We start from the raw sequence: 12081 nt of genomic DNA, 5'->3' as shown, positions 1-12081 counted from the left end.
GTTGACATATGAATATAGATCTTTCCCTAGCATATGACGTTAGCCAAGATAAAGGCGAGATAAGGAATTGGTGAAGATCACCATGACTCTTTCAAGGGAAAAAAGTAAAGGTACAAGATAGGCCCTTCGCAGAGGGAAGCATAGGTTGTCATGCGCTTTTGAGGTTTGGATGCGTGTCCTCTTAGTGCGGAGGAATGTCACTTTATATTGCCTCCTGTGATAAAGAACTTTATTATGCAGTCTGTCGCTTTTATGTCTTCCTCATCACAGGTTCGTATAAAGCTTATTTTCCACACACTAATAGATCATACATATTAGAGAGAAATTTTTATTGCTTGCACCAATGAAAACTTACTTGAGGGATCTTATTCCATCCATAGGTAGGTATGGTGGACACTCATGGAAAAACTGGTTTGAAGGTTTATGGATGCACAAGTAGTGTCTCTACTTGGTGCGGGAGGTTTGGCTAATATGAGGTGGAAGCAATCGTCACATGCTAAGGGATCTCTAATCATATAACATTGTTCAGAGCCAAGCAAACTCAATTCATTACGTTGTCTTCTTTGTCCAATATCTACTTCTAGGCATGCAATAGTTTGGTGAGTGTTCACAATCATAGATGGTGTCAGAGATGATGTATTTATATGTGAACCTCTCCTTATTTATCACTTCCTATTAATTGCAACAATGACCAAGGTCTACGTTTGCCTACCCTCAACAAGTTTCAATCCTCATTCTTTTTATATGTGAAGCCATCACTTCCCATAAGATCATTACATGATCTTTTATGCTTTTGTTCTATTCTCACTCTTTTGATCATGGAAAGAGGCAAAGCCCTTCAACTAAGACACTCTTTATTATATGGCTCACGAGCAAGAATAGATCAGGGGTGACACAAAGCAAAACTCAAAACTAAAACACTGAGACTTTTAAACTACTAGAGAAAAAGAAAACTGAAAAGGAACAAACTAAAACAAAGGTAAAGGCAAAAGATGTGATGGTGATACGATACCGGGGCAACTCCCCCAAGCTTGGCATAAGCCAAGGGGATTGCCCATACCAATGCTCAGTTGTCTTCCTTTGGTGGTGAAGGTGGAGGAGTTCTTGCAATCTTTGACTCCAAGAGGGCCATTAATCTTTGATTTATACCTTGGAGATCTGCGATATGTTTTTCCAACAAAACAACTTCACGAGTGAGACAAGTATTGCGAGCACGAGTTGTTTCACAAAACCTCAAGAGTTCAATCAAAGATGGAGACAGTAGGTGGAGGTAGGGTTGGAGGAAATCCACTTCTTCAACTTCTTCCTTGTTGAGCACAGATTGCACTTCGTCCCATGCCTGATCCTTTTCCTTAGCTTTGCCCTTGGTTTCTTTAGGTAGCCTTTCCTTAGCCTCCATGACCTCCATCCTTTTCAGACCAGCATGAACTTCTCCATAGATTTGCGGAGGTTGTTCTCCCCCACAGATTCCTGGGACGACATCTTGACCTAGATTTGCGGCAGAAAACAGGCTCGAAACAAAAAACAGAGGAAATCTGCGTGATGCAGGGGTCAGACCAAACGGAAGTATATATAATGATTTTTTTTGCAGAGCAGAAGGAGTACCCTGCACGAAAACAGAGTCCGGGAGGCGCACGAGGTGGCCACAAGCCCTCATGGCGCGGCCAGGGGGTGGGCCCGCGCCGTACAGGCTTGTCGCCTCCTCGCGCACTTTCCGGACTACTTCCAATTTTTGTATTTTTTCAAATATTCCAAAACATAGAAAATTTCCTACTGGAAAAGTTTTGGACTCTGTTTTCTTACCGAGTCACATACCTCTTCGTTTTCGGAGTCTGAAACAGGCTGATAAATATCCCTTAGGTATTCTTCCGGAGTTATGGTATTGATGATATTGCTTTCAACATTTATGGGAGTACCTGAGATATAATGCTTGATTCTCTGCCCATTTACAACTCTCGGACAATTACCTTCCGTGTTGTTGATCTTGATAGCACCGGAATGATATACTTCCTCAACAACGTAGGGACCTTCCCATTTAGAGAGAAGCTTGCCTGCAAAGAGTCTTAAACGAGAGTTATATAGGAAGACATAATCACCTACATTGAACTCACGCTTTTGTATCCTCTTATCATGCCACCTCTTAACCTTCTCTTTGAACAGCTTGGCATTCTCATATGTCTGAGTTCTCCACTCATCAAGCGAGCTAATATCAAATAACCTTTTCTCACCGGCACGCACGATTCTAGGGGGGGGACAAGGGGGGCTAGACCCCCCTAACAAATTGTTTTTTTACTATAATAGTGATTGTTGTAGCCAAAAAAATTCATTTCATATGAACTTCGCCCCCTCCATGTACAAACTTGCCCCCCCTATGCTTGCATGCTGGCTCCGTCCCTGCTCATCGGCAAGTTTGAAATCAAAGTTGAGCTCTTTGATTGCCCAATAAGCTTTATGCTCTAGCTCAAGAGGTAAGTGACATGCTTTCCCATACACCATTTTGTACGGAGACATGCCCATGGGATTCTTATAGGCAGTTCTATAAGCCTACAGTGCATCATCAAGCTTCTTAGACCAATTCTTTCTAGACCTATTGACAGTCTTTTGCAGAATCAGTTTAATCTCTCTATTACTTAGCTCTACTTGACCACTGGACTGAGGGTGATAGGGAGATGCAATTCTATGGTTGACATCGTACTTGGCAAGCATTTTACGAAAAACACCATGAATGAAGTGTGAACCACCGTCGGTCATTAGATATCTAGGGACTCCAAATCTAGGGAAGATAACTTCTTTTAGCATCTTGATAGAGGTGTTGTGGTCAGCACTACTAGTGGGGATAACTTCTACCCACTTAGTGACGTAATCAACAGCAACTAGGATATGAGTATACCCGTTGGATTTTGGAAAAGGTCCCATATAATCAAAGCCCCAAACATCAAATGGTTCAATGACAAGTGAATAGTTCATAGGCATTTCCTGACGTTTGCTAATATTACCTATTCTTTGACATTCGTCACAAGACAAGACAAACTTACGGACATCCTTGAAGAGAGTGGGCCAATAGAAACCTGATTGCAATACCTTGTGTGCAGTTCTATCTCCCGCATGGTGTCCTCCGTAGGCCTCGGAGTGAAACTTATGTAGGATCTGTCCCTGTTCATGTTCAGGTACACAACGTCTAATAACACCATCTACTCCTTCCTTATAAAGGTGAGCATCATCCCAAAAGTAATGTCTCAAGTCAAAGAAGAATTTCTTCTTTTGCTGGTACGCGAAACTAGGTGGTATGTATTTGGCAACGATATAGTTCGCATAATCAGCATACCACGGTGCACTACGTGAAGCATTGATGACATTCAATTCCTCATCGGGAAAGCTATCATCAATAGGTTGTGGGTCATCAAGAATGTTCTCCAACCTAGACAAGTTATCTGCTACTGGGTTATCAGCACCCTTTCTGTCAACAACGTGCAAATCAAATTCTTGTAGCAGGAGAACCCATCTGATAAGTCTAGGTTTAGCGTCCTTCTTCTCCATGAGGTACTTAATAGCAGCATGATCAGTGTGAATAGTGACTTTAGAATCAACTATGTAAGACCTGAACTTTTCACATGCAAACACGACTGCTAAAAATTCCTTCTCCGTAGTAATATAGTTTCTCTGGGCACTGTCTAGGGTTTTACTAGCATAGTGAATAACATTCAACTTCTTATCAACTCTTTGCCCTAGAACAGCACCAACATCATAATCACTAGCATCACACATGATTTCAAATGACAAGTTCCAATCAGGTGGTTGAACAATAGGTGCAGTTATCAAAGCCCTCTTAAGTATTTCGAAGGCTTCCTCACAATCATCATCAAAGACAAAAGGAATATCCTTTTGCAAGAGATTAGTAAGAGGCCTAGAAATCTTAGAGAAGTCTTTGATGAACCTTCTATAGAAACCAGCATGACCAAGGAAACTTCTTATACCTTTGATATCTGTGGGGTATGGCATTTTTTCGATTGCATCAACCTTAGCCTTATCAACTTCAATACCTCTTTCGGAAATTTTATGTCCTAAGACGATGCCTTCATTAACCATAAAGTGGCACTTCTCCCAATTCAAGACAAGATTGGTGTATTTACATCTCTGTAAGACTCGATCAAGGTTGCTAAGGCAATCATCAAAGGAAGACCCGTAAACGGAGAAGTCATCCATGAAAACCTGAACAATCTTTTCACAAAAGTCAGAGAATATAGCCATCATATATCTTTGAAAGGTGGCAGGTGCATTACATAAGCCAAAAGTCATACATCTATAAGCAAAGGTACCGAAAAGGCAGGTGAAAGTGGTTTTCTCCTGATCAGATTGTGCAACTGGTATTTGGGAGAAACCAAAATAACCGTCTAGAAAGCAGAAGTGTGTGTGTTTGGACAACCTTTCTAGCATTTGGTCGATAAACGGCAAAGGGTAATGATCTTTCCTAGTGGCTTTATTCAATTTCCTAAAATCGATCACCATCCTATAGCCAGTAATAATCCTCTGTGGGATCGATTCATCCTTATCATTAGGGACAACGGTAATGCCTCCTTTCTTAAGGACGCAATGCACGGGACTCACCCAATCGCTATAAGAAACATGATAAATGATACCTGCTTCCAGGAGCTTTAGTATTTCTTTTCTCACTACTTCTTTCATCTTAGGATTCAATCTCCTTTGATGATCAGCAACTGGTTTGAAATCAGGATCAGTTTTAATCTTGTGCTGGCATAGAGTGGGACTAATGCCCTTAAAATCATCAAGAGTATATCCAGTAGCAGCACGGTGCTTCCTCAGAGTTTTTAGTAACTTCTTTTCTTCATGCTCTGAGAGGCTAGCACTAATAATAACATGATATATCTCCTTTTCATCAAGATAGGCATACTTAAGAGTATCAGGCAACTGTTTAAGCTCGAACACAGGATCACCCTTTGGTGGGGGTGGATCCCCAAGCAATTCAACATGCAAGTTATTCTTAATTATATGATATTGTTCTAAGACAACTCTATCTATCTCATCCCTTTCATCAGTATGCATATCATTTTCATGCTCAAGCAAGTATTGCTCTAAGGGATCAGTAGGAGGCACGGCAATAGAGGCTAAGGTAATAGTTTCATCCCTACTAGGCAACTCCTTTTCATGAGGTTGTCTACCAAACTTGGAGAAATTGAACTCATGTGACACTCCTTCAAAGCCAACAGTGACAGTTTGCTTCTCACAATCAATATGAGCATTGACAGTATTAAGAAAAGGTTGCCAAATATGATGGGACAAAAGCTATCTTGTGCGGTGATGCTAGCAGTCCCCGGCAACGACACTAGAAAAATGTTGTTGACGTGTCCCTGACTTGATGCCTTCGCGACAACAGAGCCAGAACTGCTCCCAGTTGCTCAACAATTAGGAACTTTCTTGCAATGGCCCACCAGCGCATGGGTTCGCGACAGTTTTCGAGGGTAGAGTATTCAACCCAAATTTGTTGGTTCGCCAGACATGAAGTGAGAGGATACTCTCAAGTATTAGCATTTGAATGTGTCAGATTCAACCACACCTGAAAGATTAGTATCTGCAAGCAAAGTATCAGTAGCAAAGTAGTATGATAGCAATGGTGCCATAAACGATCTATTGACGGTAGACTATTCCTAACTGTTGTATCAATGGCGCCAGTAAGTTGCCCGTGGACGGGAAATATTCTTTCCCGTCAACGTCGTGCGAAAAAGTATTGTAGCGGGTAGCAGCAGCGTAACGAGTAACAGCAGTGGCAAGGAACAGCAGTAGCGATAGCAGTAGCAAGTAGCAACAGTAGCAAGTAGTAGCAGATCAAAATGATGCGTCCATTTTTGCATCATGCTTTCATGTTGATATTTATTGCTTTATGGGCTGTTATATTACTTTGTGGTACCATATTTATGCCTTTTCTCTCTTATTTTGCAAGGTTAATTTGAAGAGGGAGAATTCAGGCAGCTGGAATTCTGGACTGGAAAAGGAGCAAATCTTAGTCCACTATTCTACACATCTCCAAATGCCCTGAAAAGTTATGTGGATTTTTTTGGGATTATATAAAAAATACTGGGCGAAAGAAGTACCAGAGGGGGGCTGCCAGGGCGCCACAAGCCCTGCCACCGCCAGCCCCTGGTGGCGGAGTGGGGGCTTGTGGGCTCCCTGACGGCCCACTAGCCCCCCTCTTTTGCTATATGAAGGGTTTTGGTCTAGAAAAAAAATCATTTGGGAGATTTTTCGTGGTTTTGCCGCCGCCACGAGGCAGAACTTGAGCAGATCCAATCTAGAGCTCCGGCAGGACGATCCTGCCGGGGAAACTTCCCTCCCGGAGGGGGAAATCATCGCCATTGTCATCACCAACACTCCTCTCGTCGGAGGGGAGGCATCTTCATCAACAGCTTCATCAGTACCATCTCCTCTCCAATCCCTAGTTCATCTCTTGTAATCAATCTCCGTCTCACGACTCCGATTGGTACTTGTAAGGTTGCTAGTAGTGTTGATTACTCTTTGTAGTTGATGCTAGTTGGATTACTTGGTGGAAGAGTTTATGTTCAGATCCTTGATGCTATTAATTACACCTCTGATCATGATTATGATTATGCTTTGTGAGTAGTTACTTTTGTTCCCAAGGACATGGGATAAGTCATGTTAATAATAGTTATGTGAATTTGATATCCGTTCGCTATTTTGATATGTTGTATGTTGTTTTTCCTCTAGTGGTGTTATGTGAACGTCGACTACATAACACTTCACCATATTTGGGCCTAGAGGAAGGCATTGGGGAGTAGTAAGTAGATGATTGGTTGCTAGAGTGATAGAAGCTTAAACCCCAGTCTATGCGTTGCTTCGTAAGGGGCTGATTTGGATCCACTAGTTTAATGCTATGGTTAGACGTTGTCTTAATTCTTCTTTTGTAGTTGCGGATGCTTGCGAGAGAGGTTAATCATAAGTGGGATGCTTGTCCAAGTAAGGGCAGTACGCAAGCGCCGGTCCACCGACATATCAAACTATCAAAAGTAACGAACGCGAATCATATGAACATGATGAAACTAGCATGACAGAAATTCCCGTGTGTCCTCGGGAGCGTTTTTCCTCCTATAAGACTTTGTTCAGGCTTGTCCCTTTCTACAAAATGGATTGGGCCACTTGCTACACCGTTACTACTACTTGTTACTTGTTACTTTTCACTTGCTAGGTTTCACCTCACTACACCATCACTTGTTACCGCTACTTTCAGTGCTTGCAGTTATTACCTTGGTGGAAACCGTTTATCAGAGCCTTCTGCTCCTCGTTGGGTTCGACACCCTTACTTATCGAAAGGACTACGATTGATCCCCTATACTTGTGGGTCATCAAGACTCTTTTCTGGAGCCGTTACCGGGGAGTGAAGCGCCTTTGGTAAGTGGAAATTGGTAAGGAAACATTTTTATACTGTGCTGAAATTTATTGTCACTTGTCACTATGGAAACTGTTCCTTTGAGGAGTTTGTTCGGGGTATCTTCACCACGAATGGAAGCACGAGGAGTTGTTCCTCAACCTGAGGTACCTACTGAAAATATCTTTTATGAAATTCCTTCGGGTATGCTTGAGAAACTGCTGGCTAATCCTTTCACAGGAGATGGATCTTCACCTCGAGACTTGCATCCGATCTATGTAGATGAAGTTTGTGGTTTATTTAAGCTTGCAGGTTTGCCCGAGGATGAGGTAAAGAAGAAAGTCTTTCCTTTATCGTTGAAGGATAAGGCGTTGACATGGTATAGGCTATGTGATGATACTGGATCATGGGGCTACAATCGGTTGAAATTGGAATTTCATCAAAAGTTTTATCCTATGCATTTAGTACATCGTGATCGGAACTTTATTTATAACTTTTGGCCTCATGACAGGGAAAGCATAGCTCAAGCTTGGGGGAGGCTTAAATCAATGCTATATTCATGCCCCAATCATGAGCTCTCGAGAGAAATCATCACTCAAAACTTTTATGTTCGGCTTTCTCATGAAGATCGTACCATGCTTGACACTTCTTGTACCGGTTCTTTTATGAAGAAGGATATTGACCACAAGTAGAATTTATTGGAGAGAATCAAACGTAACTCTGAAGATTGGGACCTGGAGGAAGGTAAGGAGTCAGGTATGAATTTCCAGTTTGATTGCGTTAAATCTTTTGTTGAGACAAACACTTTTAGATATTTTAGCACTAAGTATGGACTTGAATCTGAGATAGTAGCTTCTCTATGTGAATCTTTTGCTGCTCATGTTGATCTTCCCAAAGAGAAGTGGTTTAAATATCATCCTCCTTTAGAAAGCAACATAGCCAAAACCAATCTAGTTGAGGAGAAAGTCATTGCTTTTAGTGATCCTGTTGTTCCTTGTGCTTACACTCAGAAACCACCATACCCTGCTAGGATAAAGGATTATTCTAAAGCTCCAACTGTGATACGTAGGGGTTACATTAGACCACTTGCACCCCCCGAGGAGATTAGAGTTGAACCTAGTGTTTCCATTATCAAAGATCTCTTAGCCGAAGACGTAGACGGGCATGTTATCAAATTCTGTGAGGACTCCACTAGAATTGCTAAACCTCACGCGAAGGACAAATAAGGACGTGTAGTTGGCCTGCTCGTTGTTTCTGTCAAGATAGGAGATCACTGTTACCATGGTTTATGTGATATGGGAGCTAGTGTTAGTGCAATACCCCGTTCTCTATATGACGAAATCAAAGATGAGATTGCACCTGCTGAGTTAGAACCCATTGATGTCACTATTGTTGGGGAACATCGCACGGGAAACAAAAAATTTCCTACGCGCACGAAGACCTATCATGGTGATGTTCATCTACGAGAGGGGATTTCCGATCTACGTACCCTTGTAGATCGCACAGCAGAAGCGTTAGTGAACGCGGTTGATGTAGTGGAACGTCCTCACGTCCCTCGATCCGCCCCGCGAACCGTCCCACGAACCGTCCCGCGATCCGTCCCACGATCTAGTGCCGAACGAAGGGCACCTCCTCGTTCAGCACACGTACAACTCGACGATGATCTCGGCCTTCTTGATCCATCAAGATAGACGGAGAGGTAGATGAGTTCTCCGGCAGCGTGACGGCGCTCCAGAGGTTGGTGGTCATCTGATCTCGGCAGGGCTCCGCCCGAGCTCCGTAGAAACGCGATCTAGAGGTAAAACCGTGGAGGTATGTGGTCGGGCTGCCTTTGAAAAGTTGTCTCAAATCAGCCCTAATTGCTCCCTATATATAGGAGGAGGGAGGGGAGGCTTTCCTTGAGGCTCAAGGATCCCCAAGGGCTGCGCATCAAGGGGAGGAGGAGTCCTCCTCCAATCCTAGTCCAACGAGGATTGGAAAGTGGAGTCCTTCTCTCCTTTCCCACCTCCTTTTTTTTTCTTTTCTCTTTGATTTTCTATCCTTGGCGCATAGGGCCCTCTTGGGCTGTCCCACCAGCCCACCAAGGGCTGGTGCGCCACCCCCAAGGCCTATGGGCTTCCCCGGGGTGGGTTGCCCCCCCCCCCCCCCGGTGAACACCCGGAACCCATTCGTCATTCCCGGTAACTCCAAAAACCTTCCGGTAATCAAATGAGGTCATCCTATATATCAATCTTCGTTTCCGGACCATTCCGGAAACCCTCGCGACGTCCGTGATCTCATCCGGGACTCCGAAAAACATCCGGTAACCAACCATATAACTCAAATACGCATAAAACAACGTCAAACCTTAAGTGTGCAGACCCTGCGGGTTCAAGAACTATGTAGACATGACCCGAATGACTCCTCGGTCAATATCCAATAGTGGGACCTGGATGCCCATATTGGATCCCACATATTCTACGAAAATCTTATCGTTTGAACCCTAGTGCCAAGGATTCATATAATCCCGTATGTCATTCCCTTTGTCCTTCGGTATGTTACTTGCCCGAGATTCGATCGTCAGTATTCGCATACCTATTTCAATCTCATTTACCAGCAAGTCTCTTTACTCGTTCCGTAATACAAGATCCCGCAACTTACACTAATTCACATCGCTTGCAAGGCTTGTGTGTGATGTTGTATTACTGAGTGGGCCCGAGATACCTCTCCGTCACACGGAGTGACAAATCCCAGTCTCGATCCATACTAATTCAACGAACACCTTCGGAGATACCTGTCGAGCATCTTTATAGTCACCCAGTTACGTTGCAACGTTTGATACACACAAAGCATTCCCCCGGTGTCAGTGAGTTATATGATCTCATGGCCATAGGAACAAATACTTGACACGCAGAAAACAGTAGCAACAAAATGAAACGATCAACATGCTATGTCTATTAGTTTGGGTCTAGTCCATCACGTGATTCTCCTAATGACGTGATCCAGTTATCAAGCAACAACACCTTGTATATAATCAGAAGACCCTGACTATCTTTGATCAACTGGCTAGGCAACTAGAGGCTTGCTAGGGACAGTGTTTTGTCTATGTATCCACACATGTATATAAGTCTTCATTCAATACAATTATAGCATGGACAATAAACGATTATCTTGATACAGGAATTTTAATAATAACTATATTTATTATTGCCTCTAGGGCATAATTCCAATAGTCTCCCACTTGCACTAGAGTCAATAATCTAGCCCTCATATCATCATGCGATTTACATTGTAATAAATCTAACACCCATACAGTTCTGGTGTTGATCATGCTTTGCCCGTGGAAGAGGTTTAGTAAGCGTGTCTGCTACATTCAGATCCGTGTGCACTTTGCATATATTTACGTCCTCCCCTTCGACGTAGTCGCGGATGAGGTTGAAGCGTCGTTTGATGTGTCTGGTCTTCTTGTGAAACCGTGGTTCCTTTGCTAAGGCAATGGCACCCGTGTTGTCACAGAACAAGGTTATTGGATTCAGTGCGCTTGGCACCACTCCAAGATCCGTCATGAACTGCTTCATCCAGACACCCTCCTTAGCCGCCTCCGAGGCAGCCATGTACTCTGCTTCACATGTAGAATCAGCTACGACGCTTTGCTTGGAACTGCACCAGCTTACTGCAACCCCATTAAGAATAAATGAGGATCTGGTCTGCGACTTAGAGTCGTCCGGATCTGTGTCAAAGCTTGCATCGACGTAACCCTTTACGACGAGCTCTTCGTCACCTCCATACATGAGAAACATCTCCTTAGTCCTTTTCAGGTACTTCAGGATATTCTTGACCGCCGTCCAGTGATCCACTCCTGGATTACTCTGGAACCTGCCTGCCATACTTATGGCCAGGCTAACGTCCAGTCTAGTGCACAGCATTGCATACATGATAGATCCTATGGCTGGAGCATAGGGGACGGTGCTCATATGCTCTCTATCTTTATCAGTTGCTAGGCACTGAGTCTTACTCAATCTCGTACCTTGTAAAACTGGCAAGAACCCTTTCTTGGACTATTCCATTTTGAACCTTTTCAAAACTTTATCAGGGTATGTGCTTTGTGAAAGTCCTATCAGGCGTTTCGATCTATCCCTGTAGATCTTAATGCCTAGAATGTAAGCAGCTTCTCCTAGGTCCTTCATAGAGAAACTTTCATTCAAGTAATCCTTTATGCTCTCCAAAAACTCTACGTTGTTCCCAATCAGCAATATGTCATCCACATATAATATTAGAAACGCCACAGAGCTCCCACTCACTTTCTTGTAAATACAAGATTCTCCAACCACTTGTATAAACCCAAATGCTTTGATCACCTCATCAAAGCGTTTGTTCCAACTCCGAGATGCTTGCACCAGTCCATAAATGGATCGCTGGAGCTTGCACACCTTGTTAGCATTCTTAGGATCGACAAAACCTTCGGGTTGCATCATATACAACTCTTCCTTAAGGAAACCGTTAAGGAACGCCGTTTTTACATCCATCTGCCAGATTTCATAATCGAAAAATGCAGCTATTGCTAACATGATTCTGACGGACTTAAGCATCGCTACGGGTGAGAATGTCTCATCGTAGTCAACTCCTTGAACTTGTGAAAAACCCTTTGCCACAAGTCGAGCTTTATAAACGGTCACATTGCCGTCAGCGTCCGTCTTCTTCTTAAA

At 43.2% G+C, this 12081-nt stretch overlaps 1 protein-coding gene across 1 annotated transcript in view; it reads right to left on the bottom strand.

The window, feature by feature from the left end:
• LOC123450313 overlaps positions 1 to 12081 on the bottom strand; it is a 59950-nt gene that overhangs the window by 3403 nt on the left and 44466 nt on the right. The gene's annotated exons all lie outside the window — the stretch shown is intronic.

The sequence above is a fragment of the Hordeum vulgare genome, chromosome 4H (genome assembly GCF_904849725.1).
Source record: "Hordeum vulgare subsp. vulgare chromosome 4H, MorexV3_pseudomolecules_assembly, whole genome shotgun sequence".
In the NCBI taxonomy this organism is placed as follows: Eukaryota; Viridiplantae; Streptophyta; class Magnoliopsida; order Poales; family Poaceae; genus Hordeum; species Hordeum vulgare.
The sequence above is the reverse complement of the archived record's forward strand: the minus strand, read 5'-3'. Positions and strand labels throughout refer to the sequence as shown.